General features: G+C 35.8%; 1 pseudogene; it reads right to left on the bottom strand.

Moving 5' to 3' along the window:
* Positions 1-1,267: 1,267 nt before the first annotated feature.
* On the bottom strand, positions 1,268-1,577 carry LOC118894850 (annotated as a pseudogene).
* Between the last annotated feature and the right edge of the window lie 10,847 nt (positions 1,578-12,424).

Below are 12,424 nucleotides of genomic sequence, written 5' to 3'. Positions count from 1 at the left end.
CAGACGAAGTGCTTCAAAAATGAGTTTTAAAATAATATCTTCCCAGATGAAAATGCTTTTTTTATAGCTGTATTAGAATGCTTCTCTCAAGTTGCAGAGAAACCATGACTGATTGGTAGGAACAAAATTGGGAGCAGTAATGGAATAAAAATAAAGAAAAAATTAAATTATAGCAGTATTGGTATGAAGATTTAGAAGGGTAGTGAAATGTAATATTTCAGATACTGCTAGTAATTCCATATGTGACTTGTGTGGCAAAATATGCATAACAAAGTGATATCACCCTAAAGAACTTCTTTTGCAAAAGCCTTTGTATCATCACTCATTCCTCCATTTCTCCTTAACGCCACAGGTAATCATTTACCAGGAATGTGTTGCCTCCTACTTTCTACGCTTTCCTTTTCTCCTTGCTGCTGGCTGTCTTTCCATGTTACTGTTGATGTTGCAGTAACTTTTTGATTGGGTCTCCAGTCCTCCAGATTTCTATTTCTCCAGTTCATTTTCCCCATGGCCCAAAGCTAAAGTTGAAGAAAGAAAGGAGGAAAGGAGTTAGGACTGAAAGTTTGTCATTTGCCAAATACTTCTCTGAACACTTTACCCAAATTTTCTCAACCCTTGTGAGATAGACTAGTCCCAATTTGCAGGGCATGAAATTGAGTATTAAAGAATTTCCACAGCTAGTCTAAGTTTACATGGCTAGTAAGTGTCAGAAACAGGATCCATTCCCAAGTCCCCATTCCATCTGTCCCAGACTAGACAGATGAGAAGGTATGTACGTTGTCATATTTCAACATCACTTTATACCTTAATAATAATATCAATAGTTTATATAGTTAACCCTTGAGTAATGCAGGGGTTAGGGACACTGACCCTTCATGCAGTCAAAAATTGATAAATAACTCATAGTTGGCCATCCCTATCTGTGGTTCCTCCATATCTGCCCGTGGTACTGCATCCACGAATTCAGCCATTGTGTAGTACTGTAGTATTTACTGTTGAACAAAATCCACCTGTAAGTGGACCTGTGCAGTTCAAACACCTGTTGTTTAAGGGTCAACTGTACTTACACAGTACTCTCATCTTACCAAGCATTCTTTTTTTTTTAACAAAAACACCTTTATTTTTGTCTTCAAAGAACCAACTGTTCTTCTTTTTCCAACATAATCATGATTAACTTACAAAAACAGGCATTTACAATGCATCTTCAAAGCATTTCCCTTTAACGGAAAACTTGGCTTCACAGACTACAAACATTAAAAGGTTAAAAAAAAAAATTCTATTTTGTTGTCATTATAAGACAAAACAGAATCTAGCATAAGTCAAGGAAATCCATTCATACTTCAGGTCCTTCTCCTCCAGGAACCAGCATTGTTATATTATTTCCATTTAGCAAAATTTGATCTAATTTAGTAATTCTTCTTCCTTCTGGTGTGATTTCAAAAGTCATCAAATCCCAGAAGTGTGCCAACAATCTCCTTATCACTCTTCATCACAATGTGAATCCTTGATCCTATACACTTGTCCACAGGCTGTAGAGGGAGAAGCTGCGACGGGTTGGTGGTAGCGTTAGGCACCATGGCTACACTGGAAGTGGTCTGCCCAAGCATTCTTTTTAATATTTTAAGTATAGTAACTCATTTACTCTTAAGGATAACCCTATCAAGTAGGTACGACTATTATTCCCTTTTTCCTGATGAGAAAATAGGGCATAGAAAGTTAAATAGCATGGCCAGTAGTAGAAAGTAAGTATATAGTAGAGCAGGGATTTGAACCCATGTGTTTCAGCTACAGAGTCCATGATCTTAACCATGGTACAAGATCTGGTTGTTGCTTTGAACGTATTCTTTTAACTTGAAATGAAACTTGAACAGTCTAATGATTGTGTGTGGAAAAATATTTTATGCATTAAATATAAAATGGAAATAAAAATGATATTGAGGTCTTATAATTAAAGGTCAAATAGGAAAATAAATTTTACCAATTATCTATTTAAGAACTGTGGAAACTTGAGAGGCACTGAAACCCTTTTAAAATCTCTCAGCTGGGTGGAATTAGAATAAAGAAAAGCTTTGAAAATATAGAGGGAAAAGGTAATTATGGGACTAACAAAATATGTCATGCTTAAGAAAACTGAAGAAATAATGAAATCAAAGTTATATTAATGTTCGTACAAACGGATCATTTTTTCCTGGTTTGAAAAGAGTCTTAATCATAAAAATACTGTTTAAACCTTGCCCACTTTGGCAAATAATAAAACTTCACATTGTTTTATAGCTTTTCAAACTTAGCTGAAGAATAGTATCATTTTTAACCTAGTCTGCTGTGAACTGAATGTTTGTGTTCCCCAAAATTCATATTTTGAGACCCTAATCCCCAATGTCATGGTATTTGGTGTGTGGCCTTTGGGTCATGAGTGTGGAGCTTTCACAGTGGGATTTGTACCCTTTTAAGAAAAGATAGGAGAGATCTTGCTTGCTTTCTCTCTCCACCATGTGAGGACATAGCAGGAAGAGGGCCCCCATCAGCAACGGAACAGCCTGAGGTCCTTGATCTTGGCATTCTCAGCTTCCAGAATTGTGAGAAATAAATTCTGTTGTTTAAGCCACCCAGTCTATGATATTTCTGTTTTAGCAGTTCTGAATAAGATATAGTCTTCTAGCCAAGCAAACTCTGACCTAAGCAAGGAGACTGTTGGTTTTGCTGAAAGTTTGGTTTACCTAGTGTTATGTGTGGAATTGTGTCTTCCAAAATGATATATTGATATTTTAATCCCTAGTATCTCAGAATGGGACCTTATTTGGAAACAGGGTCATTGAAGACGTAGTAGTTAAGATGAGGTGACACTGGAGTAGGCAGGGTCCTTAATCCAGTATGATTATGTCATTATAAAAAGAGGAGAGAGAAAAGTCAGAGGGCAGACAGCCATGTGAAGACACAGAGATGCACAGGGAGAGCACTGTGACAGCAGAGGCAGAGGCTGGAGTGACGCAGCTGCAAGCAAAGATCACCAAGCATTGATGACCACCACCAGGAGACAGGAGGAGGCAAGAAGGGATTCTACCCAGACTCTCAGAGGGAGCATGGCTTTGTAGACACCCTGATTTTGGACTTCCAGCCTTCAGAACTGTGAGAGTATGAACTTCTATTAATATCAAGTCATCCGAAGTGTGGCACTTTGTTTGGGCAGCCTGAGGAAACTATTACACTCAGCATCATCCCACACTCATAGAGAAAGAGGCTCTTGATCCCATGCCAGCCAGCTAGCCTTAGAATCTCTTCTACCTGTGAGTTTTCTGTTTCCATCCATGACAATCATATGCCATTGCCCAGAATGGTTATGTTCAGAACAGGGAAAGCCCTTTTTGAAAACATGTGGCACTTTTCAGCACATAAAAGGTTTAAGTTATCCTCTGTCCTGAAAAGACCCTGCCATGGGATCCACTTTGCAATTATCTTTCCTTTCTCCACCCAAAAGGGCAGAGATGCACCTCCTCCAATTGGAATGTTAGCTACAAAGCTACAGGAGGGCAGCAACTCTCTCTCACTCTCTCTCTCTCTCTCTCTCTCTCTCCCCGATTGAATCAATTAATAGAGAAATGATTTGTCAGAAAGGAAGGACCTCACTGACTGTGTAGCTTCCTAACCAGTCTGATAACTGTATGCTTCTCAGAACTGGCGCAGATAGTGGTCTTATTACCTACCACAGACACATCTATATCCTGAGTCACTTTGAAATAGCAGATTCCTATCCAACCCCCTCACCCTTAAGCTATCATGGTGAGCTGAGAACTCATAAAGGGCCTCCCATTCTATCCAACCATAATATTGTATTCATAGCTCTCTTTACCTTTTCTTTCTTTCTTCATCAAAGCTCCAGGGATATAATTTAATGTCTTCTTATTTCCAGATATTTTCCTGTCTCTTGGGAGTTCTCTTTTCCAAAGATTGGGCTGGAAGAAACTAAACCTTGACTGTTCTGTACCTTTATTGATAAAGTGATATTTTTTCCCCCACTGGTTTTAGGAACTTGGTGAAATATGTTACTGTTATTATCATGAACAGATTGCCAAAAGTTCAGAATGCACATTTGATTCTTATATTGAAATATAACTAATCTAGGGATGTTGTTTCCATTCCTCTCTTCTTATCTAATCTTGCAGAAACTCAAAAATCTTAATAATATGACCAATTATTCCTGGGTTATAGGCTTGTTCATCTGTTTTCCTCTTGAATGAGAAACCTCCTGTTATATAGAAAGCTCCTCATCTGTAGATAATGTATCTGTTGAATTATAGGGAAACTATGGATATGAAATTTAAGTGCAACATTCTTAAAGAGTATAATTTGTCTTTCAGAAAAATTGCTTACTCTAGACAATATTTGGGGTGTTCAACCCCTTAAGAGTTAGAAAAATTCAAATTAGATCATTCTTAGTCCAGAAGCAAAAGAAATTGCTTTCAAATAATTTTTAAAATATAGGTATTCATATGATTAAGATTTTACAGTTCATTTTTACACATCTATTTTTTCTAGTTTTATAGTGAAATACTGCTAAATTTTATAAAATAGTATTATTGTGGCTTTATTTTATATTTAGCAGGCAAAATTAGTATATGTCATTGAAAACTTTAAAATGTAAATGGATTGCTTCTCTAAATTATAGACTATTTTAAAACTAAAATTTCAATAGACTGTGATTGATTGACTTAGGAAATTTCTTATTGAATAAATGTATGTTCAGCCTGAATCTGTCAACACAATTAACTTGTATTAATCTTTAGTGGAATAATGTCCACAAGTAAATTTATTGCCATATGTTTGCTGGGTTGCTATATTCATAGAATTAAAAATAATGAGAGATAAAAAGATGAGAAATAATAAATTTTATTAACTCTTGGTGGAAAAACAGAATTAATTATTAAAGATTTATATAATTATTCTTCATTATGTCCAACAAATGAATATAAGGAAAAGATTTTAATGAAGATTAACAGAGGCCCAAAGCAGCTGAATTCTAAACATGGGTCTGAAAATCATTTTTACAGTGGTGGTAAATGTGAAGTTCAACTTGTATAAAGATCTTGGGTTATGATTTAGGATTAAACCAAGAAAAATCGTCATGATTATTGCATTGAGATTTCACTGAAGGCAAGGGCTTTTGTGTTTAGGTCTAAGACCCTATCATTAAAAGGACGAGCAAACCTTTACCGAGAGTATTCTTCACAGTAAATGTGTGAGCTGACTTTCAACAACTGCCCTTTATGTTGATCTTGTCTTTAAAATCATGGTAGACAAAGGGAACTAAAACAGGAATAAAAATATTAAGATTGAGTCATAGGAGTATCAGAATATTTGAAGTTTAGAATTGTATTATGCACCATTTCAAAATTAATGTATGCTTATAAAGGTTGAAAAAAGAGAGTGAAATTTAAAAAAGTATACAAATATAGACAAGTCACACAAAGGCTAATATTTTTAAAATGTTGTTCTAAGCTTTTTTCCTGAGAATCATCTTTGTTGTTGCTAAGCTATTTCATTAACTGAGAAAAACTTTGTGTTTTATATTTTTTGTCTTATACTCAACCAGTATGACACTTCTACAGTTATTGTAACCAGAGAAGACCCAGTGCTTTTTTTTAGTTTTTATTATTGGTGAGTCACTGGGCGGTGGTATCCATCCCTCCTGCCTCTGCACTGTCTACACCCTACTTCCATCCTCATGAGGAATAACACTGCCGTATCGCTATTACATGGCAAAAGTGACATAGAGCACCTCACAGCTGGTCGATACACTTACATACACACACACACACACACACACACACATACACATTCACTCACTCACCACTTGAACAATGAAGACCTTCCTTCCCTTAGAAGAAATAGGTAGAGTGAGGATAAAGCTGCATCGAATGTGTGTTCTGCTTTCTTCTGTAATTTCCAAGCCTAGTCTGAGGGTAGGGTTATTATTAATGTTTATAAATTGCTTGCTTTAATAGTTAATGGCAACACATTGCAAAAAAAAAAAAAGAATAATTGAGGATACAAAGAATCAACTCCCCAATGCAACTGTTTTAGTGTATGTCTTTCTGATAATTAATTCTAGGTATTTTTAAATTTTAATGATTTTATACAGTTTTATTACTTGCAATTTCTAAGTTGCTACTTGATTTTCATTCTTTTAAAATTTGTTTCAATAAATTGAATAACTGTGTCATAATTTACATGACCATTGCTCTATCATGGACTGTTTCATGAAATTCTAGAATGAGCCTCTCTGTATATTTAGACTTCTAAAGATTATTTTCTTTGGGTAAATTTAACCGTGTTTAATTGGTAGATCTAATCCATGAAAAAATATTGAAGTCTCTTAATACATATTGCCAAATTGCCACCCACAATGGTGTTCCTGAATTTTCTTTTCTTTTCTTTTTTTTAAAATATCTTTATTGGAGTACAGTTGATTTACAGTGGTGTGTTAGTTTCTGCTTTATAACAAAGTGAATAGGCTATACATATACATATATCCCCATATCTCCTCCCTCTTACATCTCCCTCCCGCCCTCCCTATCCCACCCCTCTAGGTGGTCACAGAGCACCGAGCTGATCTCCCTGTGCTATGTGGCTGCTTCCCACTAGCTAGTGGTTTTACATTTGGTAGTGTATATATGTCCATGACACTCTCTCACTTCGTCCCAGCTTACCCTTCCCCCTCCCCATGTCCTCAAGTCCATTCTCTACATCTGCGTCTTTATTCCCGTCCTGCCCCTAGGTTCTTCATGACCTTTTTTTTTTTCTTTTAGATTCCATATATATGTGTTAGCATATGGTATTTGTTTTTCTCTCTCTGACTTACTTCACTCTGTATGACAGACTCTAGGTCCATCTACCTCACTACAAATAGCTCAATTGTGTTTCTTTTTATGGCTGAGTAATATTCCATTGTATATATGTGCCACATCTTCTTTATCCATTTATCTGTCAGTGGACACTTAGCTTGCTTCCATGTCCTGGCTATTGTAAATAGAGCTGCAATGACCATTGTGGTACATGACTCTTTCTGAATTATGGTTTTCTCCAGGTATATACCCAGTAGTGGGATTGCTGGGTCTTATGGTAGTTCTATTTTTAGTTTTTTAAGGAGCCTCCATACTGTTCTCCATAGTGGCTGTATCAATTTACATTCCCACCAACAGTGCAAGTGGGTTCCCTTTTCTCCACACCCTCTCCAGCGTTTATTGTTTGTAGATTTTTTGATGATGGCCATTCTGACCAGTGTGAGGTGATACCTCAGTGTAGTTTTGATTTGCATTGCTCTAATGATTAGTGAAGTTGAGCATTCTTTCATGTGTTTGTTGGCAATCTGTATATCTTCTTTGGAGAAATGTCTATTTAGGTCTTCTGCCCATTTTTGGATTGGGTTGTTTGTTTTTTTGATATTGAGCTGCATGAGTTGCTTGTAAATTTTGGAGATTAATCTTTTGTTAGTTGATTCAATTGCAAATATTTTCTCCCGTTCTGAGGGTTGTCTTTTCCTGTTATTTATGGTTTCCTTTGCTGTGCAAAAGCTTTGAAGTTTCATTAGGTCCCATTTGTTTATTTTTGTTTTTATTTCCATTTCTCTAGGAGGTGGGTCAAAAAGGATCTTGCTGTGATTTATGTCACAGAGTGTCCTACCTATGTTTTGCTCTAAGAGTTCTATAGTGTCTGTCCTTACATTTAGGTCTTTAATCCATTTTGAGTTTGTTTTTGTGTATGGTGTTAGGGAGTGTTCTAATTTCATTCTTTTACATGTAGCTGTCCAATTTTCCCAGCACCACTTATTGAAGAGGCTGTCTTTTCTCCATTGTATATTCTTGCTTCCTTTATCAAAAATAAGGTGACCATATGTGTGTGGGTTTATCTCTGGGCTTCCTATCCTGTTCCATTGACCTGTATTTCTGTTTTATTGCCAGTACCATACTGTCTTGATTACTGTAGCTTTGTAGTATAGTCTGAAGTTTGGGAGTCTGATTCCTCCAGCTCTGTTTTTCTTTCTCAAGATTGCTTTGGCTATTCGGGGTCTTTTGTGTTTCCATGCAAATTGTGCAATTTTTTGTTCTAGTTCTGTGAAAAATGCCATTGGTAGTTTGATGGGATTGCATTGAATCTGTAGATTGCATTGGGTAGTGTAGTCATTTTCACAGTGTTGATTCTTCCAATCCAAGAACATGGTATATCTCTCTGTGTGTTAACTGATTTTTAATAGGCAAGTTGGAACGTCTTCCTATTTATAACGCAGTAATCCAGCTTCTTTGGCTGAATGTGAATGGCTCTGAGCAATGAGCTAAGGGTACCTTACTTTATTAGTTGCTTACATTTTATTTTTCCTTTTATAAAAAGGCATAGTTTTAATTTAGATTAAATTTTAAAGAAACTTTGTATTCAGATGAAATTATCTTGGAACCCTAGTACTTTGTAAACATCTAACTTTAAGTGTTTGATGGCTTTTCATGAAATTAATACCCTGGGTATTACTAGTAGAATCAATAGATTCTATCCAAGAACAACTGGTGTTACATTTTTGTGATTATTATTTACAACCTTTCTGTGAAGGTATAATATTCATAATAGCAACCACATCAACATTAATTAATATTTAATGGCTGCTTAGAATATGTCAGAATGTTTATTAAATTCTTTAAATGTGTTATTTTATGCACTTCATAGCAGCTCTTAAGATAATAATACTATTTTTAAAGTTGAGGAAATTGATCATTAAAGTGTTTAAGTGATATGGTGAGGTCATCCAGCTGGTAAGAGATCAAGTTAGAGTTAAAACCTAGATGACTTGGACTCCAGAGCCCATGTTATTTTAACTTTATTACACTAAAAATTCACATTTTAGCTTCTGATAAGATTAAGAGACATGGTTAGTGTAATCTTGGAAAAATAATTGCCCAAGCAATATCAAATTTTATAAAACCATACCATGATCATTTGTAAGTGCTATCACAGATATTTAAATATCTAAAGGCAAATTTCTTGGGCACTTGGAGTGTGACACTACTCCTAGGTAAGCTTTGCTGTCATGCGACTAATCAAGATGACTTTCAGTTTAGTGAGGTTATGCTTTATGTTAGTTCCTGGATTTTAAACAAATGGATGTTAAATGACTCACTCAATGTGGCACATGGTTGTGTGGAACTAGTACGTGCATGCCTCATGCCTCCAGCAAAGAGTCAGTGTACAGCTTTGGAGACTGCTGTTCCTGAACTGGTAAGCAAATCTTCTGGATGACCCCTCTGCACTTAACCCACTTGTGGGAACATTCTCTGCCCATGTGTTATGAACAGTTGTCATGTTAGAAGGTGGTTATTGGAGTTTTCTGCTGTATAATGATGAGTTACTACAAATACTAATATTGGAAGCCTTAAATGGGATCTCCACACGCTATGTTTGTTAGCCAGTAGTCCTCAAAAGTCGATTTATAATTCAAAAATTTTAAGAATCCCATTTTGAAGGAAAAAATTTCCCTGAAATAGCAATAAACTTGATACTTAATGAAAATGCTATGGTTAGAAACCTCAACTTTTAATAAATCACTACAGATTGTAAAGAATAACATCACTAAGTTTGAATTAAGTTACTTCCTTAGAAATGCCATTTGTGGAACACTTATAGTCTGTTTTACTCCAAGTCCCTGAGATTACCATTTCTATTTCTAGTAAATCCCCTTCTCGCACCATTATAGGCAGTAAGCAGAAGGACAAAATAAAAGTGTAATAACAGCAGATGAGAACAATTCAAATCCACTTTGTGTAATACAGTGTTTAATTCTGTCTTTTTTTATTTCTTACATTTTAATTATCTGAAATGTTTTCATCCTCATCACTATGGGAGGATTCTCAAACTGACTTTGCAGATAAAGATTTGGATTCAAATCCAGGCTCCACTGTTTACTCACTGTATTAGTTAGAAAATCCATGTTTTCATCCCCAGCTGTTTGATGTGTAAAACTGGTGTAAAAATAGATCCCTCCATATGATTATTATGAGATGCAAATGCAATCACATATGTAAAGTATTTAGCAAAGTGAGTATAATTCTTAGTATCATTAATATTAGTATATCTAACACTGCTCTAGAAAATTTTAAATTAATAACAAATCTTGATTATTCCCCTAATGGCTCTTCCTGGCATTCGTTCTCAGAAGCAGCTCTCATGCAATTCAGTGCTTCTGCTCTTGTGTCTATTAATTCAGCCACATAGACATCTTGCACCTCAGTTTCAGCAGCTATAGATGATGGCAGCCAATCTCTTTGAGGGGCCCTCAGGGACCACAGCATTGGATTTCAAGTATGCTATGCCACATAGATTTCAAAGTTTGCGATCCCAAATGCCTCCAAATTTGTTGGAAATTCATATATAAAGTTTACTGTAGACATTTTTAAAAATTGGGGTATAGTTACTTTACAATGTTGTGTTAGTTTTGCCTGTACAGCGAACTGAATCAGCTATACGTATACATATATCCCCTCTTTTTTGGATTTTCTTCCCACTTAGGTCACCACAGAGCATTCAGTAGAGTTCCCTGAGCTATACAGTAGGTTCTCATTTCGTTATCTATTTTATACATAGTAGTGTATATATGTCAATCCCAATCTCCCAATTCATGCCCCCTCCCTTTACACCCTTGGTCCATACATTTGTTCTCTATGTCTGTGTCTCTATTTCTGCTTTGCAAATAGGTTCATCTGTACCATTATTCTAGAGTCCACATATATGCTTTAATATATGATATTAGTTTCTCTCTTTCTGACTTACTTCACTCTGTATGACAGTCTCTAGGTCCGTCCAAATTTCTGTAGGGATATCCCACTAAAATGAGAACACTGTCAGCTGGTTTCAAGCAAGACTCACTAATAAGTAGTGTCAAAATCAGGTCTAGAGTTTAGAGAAGTAGAATAACTCTGGAGCTGGCAGCTTTTGTTCAAATCCTAGCTCTGCCCTTCACTTACTGTGAGAATTTGGGTAAGTTACTTAATGTCTCTGTGCCTGTACCCTCATATAATACCTCAAAAGGATATTGCTAGGATTAAATGAGTGGATTTTACATTAACTGTGTAGAAAAAGAGTTCCAGGTGTAACGTAAGAACTATGTGTGTGTTTGCTGTTGTTTCTGACCTTCAAGTAAGTATTCCTTCTAGTTCCCTCTCCTTGCAGGTGCTCATAATGGATTCCTCAAATAGTCAGAGGGACAGAATGAGTTAACATGTATGGCTCTGATCCAGTCACTCTGCTACACCCTTTCTACATATATTCCACTGAATATTAGCAAACTGCTTCAGAGATATTAATGTCCACATTTTCCTGATGTAGACTTAAGAGGATTAGAGCCAGGGGGGTAAAACTAAATCTTTTCAGTTCCTAAGTTCATTCTATTTTCATGACTTTAAGTCATGTCATGCAGAAGATTTTGAACATCACTATTTTTATAAACGTTTCAGTTTCTCAGATCTTAATCCTTCTGTTACCAGATTTGAGCACTCTGGTGATATGCTAACATTGATTTGACCTTGAATTTCTCCGATACCACAGATATCTGAGCACCATCCATGAACTCTTTAAAATACCTTAGCAGATGTCATACTGTTACCAGATAGAAGTTTCTATTAAGTTCCTTGTGTGTGTGTGTGCATGTACACGTGAGTACAGCCAATTTTCTCACCCTTAATTTGGCTGCTTTTATTTTTTTCTTTGACTTGAGTAGCATGTGAGTTTAGTGAAAAATTTAAAAGCAGAAGCTTCTATTGCAGATATTAAAGTTTTGCCCTCAAGTAATCATCCTAGCTGGTAGATTTCTTCTATGAGCCTGAGGCTTATGCCCGTAATAGAAAAATTGAAAATAGAAATGGGTTATGAAATATCATGGGCTAATGAACTACTTTAAAATGCTGCTTTCAGAAACTACTTATTTGCAATTTTTAAGAATAATTGGTGGCATGCCAAAACTTTTTTTAAAAATATGGTGTAGAGTAGAAACATAGATAGGTGTTTGACATTGAGATGAGTTCTCAAATGCATGGAGAAGCTCCAAAGGCAAGATCTAATGTCACGGCACATTTCATGTATAGTGAAATCCATCTGGGAAGCATCTGCTTATTCATAGTTTTATTTGTTCTGAGAGTAATGCCATACAATTTTTAGTCCATTACTATGGCTATTTTAAAAACATTGAAGTTGAAGGAACTGCCTAAAAGAATTGGCCTTTTTCAAGTCTGACCTTAACTCATTTGGGAATATATAAAATCTATCCAATTCAACTAGGGTAAAATTTATACAGTGATTATAAATTGCTTGTGCTTATTGTTTCCAAACAGAAATTATGGGACACCAAGTTCAACAAGAATACCTTCATGGGTGCCATTGAAAATCGGTCAGG

The sequence above is a fragment of the Balaenoptera musculus genome, chromosome 4 (assembly GCF_009873245.2).
Source record: "Balaenoptera musculus isolate JJ_BM4_2016_0621 chromosome 4, mBalMus1.pri.v3, whole genome shotgun sequence".
Taxonomy (NCBI): Eukaryota; Metazoa; Chordata; class Mammalia; order Artiodactyla; family Balaenopteridae; genus Balaenoptera; species Balaenoptera musculus.
This window is presented reverse-complemented; position numbering and strand designations above follow the sequence as displayed.